We start from the raw sequence: 8,701 nt of genomic DNA, 5'->3' as shown, positions 1-8,701 counted from the left end.
GTCTTATACCTCTGCTCCTCATGTCAAACTCCAAGAAAGAGAGAAAGTCCTTAAAAAGTCAAATAACTCTGGGTACGCAGTTTCTCTTAGCCTTACCTGCGTGTACGCACCCCAAGTTCACAATACCTGCGTACTTGTACGCTCTGTCTGTAAAGGGGTGGGTGCATACTCCTGTAAAGGTCAAAAGGCGCAAGTTTCACTTCAAAAAAGTTACTTGTGGTCATTTCTAGAGCATTCTAGAAGTTTGTTTGACATGTATTGAGCGCCTCCAGATGGTTCATGTATCCCTATGAAAGAGGAACTTATCCCATCAAGAGGGGAGATATCCCATTCAAAGAGGGGCTTATCCCATTGATGGTGGACCTGATTAACTTCCTCTAAAGCACTATAAATACAGGCATTGGGCCAGAGGGAGGAGAGGTTGAAAGCTGAACATTCCTAAGGGTAGATGCTACTGGAATTAGGACTCCCTTATAGAGCTTGAGAGGAGAGATTCCCATACTTTCTTAGCTTCATTTGGAAGTGGGTGAGCTGATCAAAGTAAAGGAGAACTCTTGCTGGACCCTAGGAGGGACCTGCACAACACCAAGGCTCAGGTTGTAATGGTTTCTTTTGTTTCCACTTAATACAAATAAACTCATTTTTCTCAACAGATTGTTATACATGATTTGTTTCATATACTCCTTGGTCTGTATGATGAATATGTTTTATTTTATAAGTTATTCAGGTGCTATGTAATCTTTTGGCTTGTTAGTGAATGCAGGTTTCGAAGAGAAGGAGGAGCTCATCCGGATCGGCGAGGCTGGACTACTACAAAGCGTTGGACTAAAGGTATGTTATAAACACCTGATTACTTGTATTCTAAATGCATATTTAGAGAAAGGTAGTGTTTATTTGTCTTGTTTGTCACTAGAAAGCCTTAGCTTCTAGGGAGGTCGGTTTTGTCCGCAAAATTGACTCTTTCCGCATGACACAACCCACCCCCACCCCCCCATCCCCATATGTTAATTTTTAGAAGGAAATGATCCCCTGCACACTGTTGATCTTGAAGACTCCAAAATCACACCATAAAAATGAAATCACTTGATAAAAAGGTTGGTTGCATCAGTTGATGGCCCTGATAGATAGGAAAGTTTCATGGAAGTTTCCAGCACCTCTCCATCGCCACTAGCCATTCCATGTTACATTTTTCATTGGCTGAAATGGAGAGTGGTGGTAAGGTCATGTGGTGCCCATGTGGTCTCCACATCACACTGACAATTCATCATAAAAGGGGCCACCTCCATATCTAAGTCTTGTTGCTCGAATTTTTCATTATTGTGACATTCAAAGTTAAACAAATGAACAGAGGAGGTGAGTGGTGGGTGGTGTTAGAGCTCCACATGTCCACTTCCATGTAAACAAGGGTGTGAGGCCCACTAATCCTTTCCCGTCATGTTTTGCAACCATTTTACATTATATATGATCCTCAGACAATCTGAGAGTTCCAACATTGTTCACACTTCTACATTCCTAGATGTGAATATCTAACTTGTTCTCAAAAGTGATCCATCCAACTTACATGGTATCGAGGCCTATGGTCATCCAAGACTCCACAGGGGTGTGCACCTTTCCCACTCCTAGATTTTGGATGCCCAAATCATCGGATGCATCCACAAATGATTTGGAATATGCCCTCTCGAATATCCTTAAGAAATTAACGTGTGGAATATGAACAAATATTTGATCTAGATACAAAATCCATTAAGAGGACCATCCAACCCTGGATAATTACAAACTACTGTTAAGGCTTGCAGACAAGGGAACGTAAGGGAATTTTATTAGAGTTCCTTAAGGCAGGGTATTTGCGCAAAACAATAAATTTCAGAGACAAGGGAAAAATTATAAGAGCAAACCTTTAAAATTCTATTCCATGTCCAAAAGGGTTCAAAGGAACCAAGAGGGAAAAAGAGGGGACATGGATCTAATGGCCAGATTACACAATAAAATTATTGAATCTAAAGATATCACAACCTGTAACTATGCATAGCCCATAGAATCACCACATCAACATTAAACTAAGTGACCATAAACACTAATAAGATCCTCAACACAACACATGAGAAACCTTCTTAACATAAGGGATATTTTATAGCCTTATGTAATTCATAGATATATCAAATAACTGGAAACACTTGTAATAATAGGTTAACTAAGAAACCTCATACCACTAGCCATATTCATATGAATGAATCTATGATTCAATTGCACAGTACCAAAAGTTCAACATACCCATAAGGACATATAAGTTATTTTATTCACGATGAACATGTAGTAAATTTAGGAACCTTTCATAAGTAGTTTTGAACCACAAATCAACCAATAACATGCTAGGAAAATTTCACCATCCATAGTTCAAATATATACAAGTAACTATACTTATCTAAATAACTTGAAATGGCGAGCAACTGAAGGAGGTATTTCAACTCTCTTCCCAATCATAGGTCAACTACATAACAAATTATTTTGCAATTTTCCAACCCCAAGTTGAATCAAACTCTATGGGGATGTTTTCTCAGGGAATTTACCCAATTTTAAGCTAGGGTATTTCTCAATTCCAGTAGCCTAAATCCGCTATCTATGTGGTTTATCAATTTTACTTTTAAAGCAATAACTACAAGAGCATATAGCACATTTTTTCGAGTGGTTCATCACCCTCATGGCAAGCACCACAATGGCTAGTTCACCATGTTGAGGGGTTTATCATCTTTACAACAAGAACTTGGGTGTTTTATTAGCACAACCACCAAGTAATAAGTGTCTTATTGGCTTCTTCATCAAGAACTTAGTGGTTTATCAACTTAATCAATAACCACTTATGGTTCAGCCATCCTCTAAGCCTCCCACTGGCTAGTCAAGCTTGGACACATATAGCCCAGTGACCTCAACATATCAATACAAGGGGAAAACACCCCAATTTTAGAATATAAGACTTTGTTTCACTTACAACATTACTCATGTTATTTTTTTGTAGTGTACATCATTCTCTCTTTGCTACCCTCTCTCTTCTTGCTTGATTTTCCTTCTTGCCTCTTGCTTTTCCTTGAGTCCCTTTGTATCTTGTGTGAGACTACAAAACTTCACCTTCCCTCACATTGCGCATAATTCAATAAATGTAGAACTTTTCCTCTATCCAATCATGTATTTTCCATCTATTAGGTGGTGGTTTGATATGTTATGCAACAAGATACCACTCTCCTGCTTCTCTACTCTCCCTCAAAGTTGGATTTTTGTATCCCTGTCTTCAAGCCAACATTTCATATTTTCATTATTTTCATTATTTTCAAGAAAACATTTTAATATTTGAATTATTCATAGGATTTGTCTCATCCAACCATGGTTGCCACATTTGCCTTTATAGTTATAATCGCATATACAAAAACAAGGGGGTAGAAAGGTGGGATTGCTACATGATGTAGAACCATATCATTGACAAGATTAGATTGAAGACCTTGGGTCTAGAGAGCACGATCCATTTATGTTACCCTTCCCATGTTATGATGTAGTATAAAACTACTATTTGAGTACTATGAAGACTATATTAGCACTCTTATTTGTGCTATATATCTTCCTGATGTAAACTATGATATAGATCCAGATTGTATTTTCTCATGCTTATGATCTTCTTGATGACATGGATTCACCATGTACTTTTTTGTGGCCATGGTCTAGCATTTCTTATCATGGATTTGTAGTGTATTGTGTTTCCATCCATGTTTTTCAATACATCTAATCATGGGTATGCCTAGTTGAGGATGATTTATACATATGAGTGGTTGTTGACTATTTACAAGCACTTCCAATTCCTTGATGTAGGAGCTCTTCCTTGGTGCAACTCCAACACTATGTCCTCTAGTAATTTATTTTTGCCATATGTTCCTCTTCTAACATCACACATTATAGGGTATATATTATACTATTATTTTTCACCCTAGACCTCACAGGGAACCTACATATGGCATCATGTTGAAATTTCATTTTCTAGGAACTAAAATCACCATTTTTTTGCATGGATGCTCCTTTTCCTTTTGCAAGGAGCCACTGATCTCTTTTTTCTAGTATAGAAGAAGAAATTTGTCTCTTGTTTCTAGTATTCAATAACTGATAGGTCTCTTGTTTCCAGTTTGCAATAAGTAAATTCCTCTAGAAATTTTTATATTTGAGAATTTTCAAAGAGATTATATTTAGTTAGACTAAACATTACCAATCATGATCCTTGTAACCCATCTATCAGATATTGTTTATCAAATTCCAATATTTGAATCTATCTCCAAGCTCATCCATAATTCGATAAAAGAGTGGTAGTTCAATAGGTAAACATATATAGAGAGCTAATTTCATCCTTATGCTACTAGAGTATAGCTAAAGAGACCCTTCACATTCTTCTAAAGCTCATATATATTTGGAGAGAATACTAAGGAGAGGTTAAGGAACATGCATTTAGAAATTATCTCAATAATTCTTAACACAATTTTGTGCTTGTTGTGATTTCTATTGATCATTAATATAGATCTATGTCTTTCACCTCTAGTGTCTATAAATTGTTGTCATTTATTTTCAAGCATTTGCACATTCAGTTTTACTCAATAATAATAGATAAGACTTATTTCCACTTATATTCTCTTTGTATCAAATGCGTTTGAGGGAGGTATATTGTCAATTTTGTGCAGGTGTCTAAAATGATGAATATAGAGCTAGATTCTTGGAGCTACATCAATTAGGATCACTGAAGGATTATCATTATAAATATGGTGGGATTTATCATCCTCTCGCCATTAGTCTAAATTGAATGAAAAAATATATATCTAGAGTATAAGGGCCATAAGTATCTATCTCTAATATTGGTAGATCAAATAGAGGATGCTCTTATTTACAAGAGGAATTATCTTACAAGACCAACTCAGGAAGGAAGAGATATCATCATTTTAGGATCAAAATATGTTATTTACTCTTGAATGAAGGCCTATAGGCTCTCTCATCATAGGTTCCCCTATTTTATATTTGGAATTCTATTGTTCCAAGTTCTTTCTCCCCACCTCAATTCTAACAATATTATTTTTTCTATAATTTAACTCATGGGAAATTTTGACAACTAATATTTTACCTAAGAGAGGTATTTTTGAACCCCCTAGATGTGAATTAGAGTATGTAAAATAATAATCCATGAATCACATATTACTTTCTTACCCCTTTGCCTTTTCACTATAGCTCATTATCTTATAAAACTCTAGATTCCCCTAACCCTTCAACCTTCTCCATGGCCTAATCTCTACTATGGGTAGTTTCACTCTTATTAAGGGACATATTAAGTTGGAGTTGGAGAAAATTACAAGCTTAATATCTTGGGAGTTTTGTGTAATATGAAATATCAAAATATTCAAGGGATATTTTGCAAGAATTCACTCAATAAAGCCAAACCTTATTCAAGAATATTTGTTCCAACTAGATTCATTAAAAATAAGTGGACTACTATACTCTCTCTATATATAATTTTGTGAATTTGAAGAGTGGAAAACTAAACATGCAACCATTTATCTCAAATAAGTCTAAATGATTTAATTATTTATTTATTATAAGAAATCTATGACTAGATTTATATGACATGTCCTTTTCTTGAATGGATTCAAAGGTAATTTTAACCTTTGAAATTTAGTGATTTTATCTATGATATTATGAAATTATAAACTAATATTTTCCTAAAATATTAATATTTTTACAAATAATTTTATTCATTAAACTAATAACATAATGATAAATATTATATATATTAAAATACATTACCTAATTATAATTAACAAATTAATTATAATAATAGGATATTCTCATCTTACAAGTATGTTACTCCTCACTCAAATAAAAGATTCCTATCTCTAGATTTCCAAAACTTTCAATTTGTAAGGACATCCTTAAAATCTTCAAATATTGTGTAGAAAATCTTGCAGATTCACAAGCTCATGAAATGTACTAAAGCACATGACAAGAATTTACTTCTACTTTCAACCAGTGAAAGTCAATAGATCGATGAAAACAATATGAATAGGAAGAAGATAAATCAATGGCACATAACACAAGATGTATCTAGGGAAAGCCACTGCTCAAACCCCCGCTATATGTATTGCATATATCAGAAATATGAGTGAAGAAACAAAGTTTTTTCTCACTAGAACATTTCCGCACAAGTATGCTCAACTCTCCGAGCTCACAAGCAAGCTCTTGGCCAACACTTAGCCAATTCTACATCTCTCCAAGCCCCTAATCTCTTGCGTAATTCCTAGGATGAATAACTCGTATTTAAAGGAAATTCATGCTTCCAAAATTGCACAATCCAAACATAAGTCCTTCTCTGATTGCATGCATGATATTTACAACTCAGTAAATCACACAATTGAAAATACAATGTCCCTGCACTCTAGTCTCAAATGGGTCTTTCTCATAATCAACATGCATGATTTTCTGATGACGGAATCTTTAGTTAACTAGAGTGACAGTTGTGGATGCACTAGTGCACCAACTAACTATTAACTCTCTATTAGTTCCTCAAAAAAATTGGAACTAATTTAACTGAACATAACTTAGTAAATTGAGTGATCTAATTTCAACTCACAATTAAACTCATCCTAGACCCCTAAAACTTAGGGAGAACACATATATGACTTTAGAAAGACTTCCAACTCAAAATTCCTAAGCTAATGAAGTAATTAAACTTAATCAACTATTTACAAGTTGTTATGATAATAGAGTTCAATTTTAACTCTTAGTTTAATTCAAGGACAAATTAAACTGGAATTTCTTATTGCCATTTCTCAACACTCCTTCTCAACAAGAAAGGGATTATCAACTACCCTGACCCTATCTCTGTGAAACTCGAATTTACATCTTGACAATTCCTTTTTCAAAATTTCAACATCTTGCTCCTCCGTGGGAATGTACTCTAACAACATAATCCACCTCAATAGGCAATCTCTGAGATGATGATATCGAATATCAATATGCTTGGACCAATCATGAAAAACTGGATTTTTAGAGAGTTTAATACAACTCTGATTATTGTAGTAAATCACAATTGGCTCCATCTGCTAACCAAACAACCCAACCAGGATCTTCCTCATCCATATGGCCTCACATGTTGCCTAACTCACGTCTATGTACTCTTCCTCTGCCAAACTGAGTACAGCCAATCTTCTTTTCCTAACGTACAAAGAAACTATCGCTGGCCCAATACTAAAGATCCCTCCTGATGTGCTCTTTCAGCCAGATGGACTCCCTGCCCAATATGCATCAGTGAAGCCTTGAAGCTTCACTCCTTCTGTCTATCCATACCATAATCCATACTGAGAAGTTCCCCTGAGGTATCTCAACACATGCTTTGCCGCCTTCCAATACACCTTGGTAGGCCTAACCATCACTTGACTAATATGGTTAATTTCATAGCACATATCCGGTCATGTGTTCACCAAGTACATGAGTGAACCCATAAACTACCTGTAAACAATATCTTCCACTACTTCCCCTGAGTAGCATCCTCTTTCCTCCAGCTACCTGCTAGAGGAGTCTCCATGGGTTTCCTGCTCTCCATGTAGAATCTCTTGAGTATCTCATTGGCATACTTACCCTGAGACACAAACAACTCCCCATCTCCCTACCATACCTCCATGCAAATAAATTAATGCATGAGCCCCATGTCCTTCATCTCAAACTCTCTTGCAAGGTCCTCCTTGCAAAATTTGATCAGCTGATCATCACCTGTCAGTATGATATCATCAAGATAAAGTACAATGATCAATAATTTACCTTCCACCACTATGTGGTATAGGTTCACATCCACTTCACTCTTTGTGAAGCCCAACTCAATGAAGTAGCTACCTATCCTGGTTCACCAAGCATGGGGTGTTTTCTTCAACCCATACAATGCTCTCTTGAGCTGGCACACATGCGATTCATAGTCAAAGGTCTCAAAACCTTCAAGTTTCTCTATGTACACCTCTTCCTCCATAATTCCATTAAGGAAGGTTGTCTTCACATCCATCTGATGTGTCTTCCAACCCATCTGTGTTGATAGTGCCAATATAGATCTAATTTATGAGTACCTTATAACAGGAGGAAAGGTATCATCATAGTCAATCCCCTCTACCTATGAAAAGCCACGGGCCACAAATCTAGCCTTTTGCTTCTCCACACTACCATCTATAGCTTGTTTTACCTTATAAAGCAAGCGTGAACCCACCATTGACTTATCCTCCAGTCTCGAGACCACATCCCAAACAATGTTATGAATTATGGAGTCATACTCCTCGACCATGGCATCAACCCAAACCGGTTGCTGCACTACATCTTTAAAGGAATATGGCTCTATCACAACATATTCACCCATAATATTCATGTGTCCAGTGTACCTATTAGGTGATCTCCTATGCCTGCAGTGAGAAGTGGGTGCTCCCACATTCTCCCATGCATCATCCAACAATCTACCAGCCTCTCTGGTGCACTTTCTTCCCTATCTAGAAGACTCTTCCTAGGTGGATGTCTCCACTCCCAGATCCTCTGCATGTGGCTGCTCCACATCAATCTGAGGCTCCTTAACCTTAAGAGCTAAAAGCTCCTCATCTACATGTAACTCTAGCTCCCTCTCAATGGAAACTCGCATGGCCTTCTCTTCATCGAA

Source organism: Pinus tabuliformis, chromosome 8 (genome assembly GCF_031772625.1).
Source record: "Pinus tabuliformis cultivar Carrire ecotype Pingquan chromosome 8, CPIR1, whole genome shotgun sequence".
In the NCBI taxonomy this organism is placed as follows: domain Eukaryota; kingdom Viridiplantae; phylum Streptophyta; class Pinopsida; order Pinales; family Pinaceae; genus Pinus; species Pinus tabuliformis.
This window is presented reverse-complemented; position numbering follows the sequence as displayed.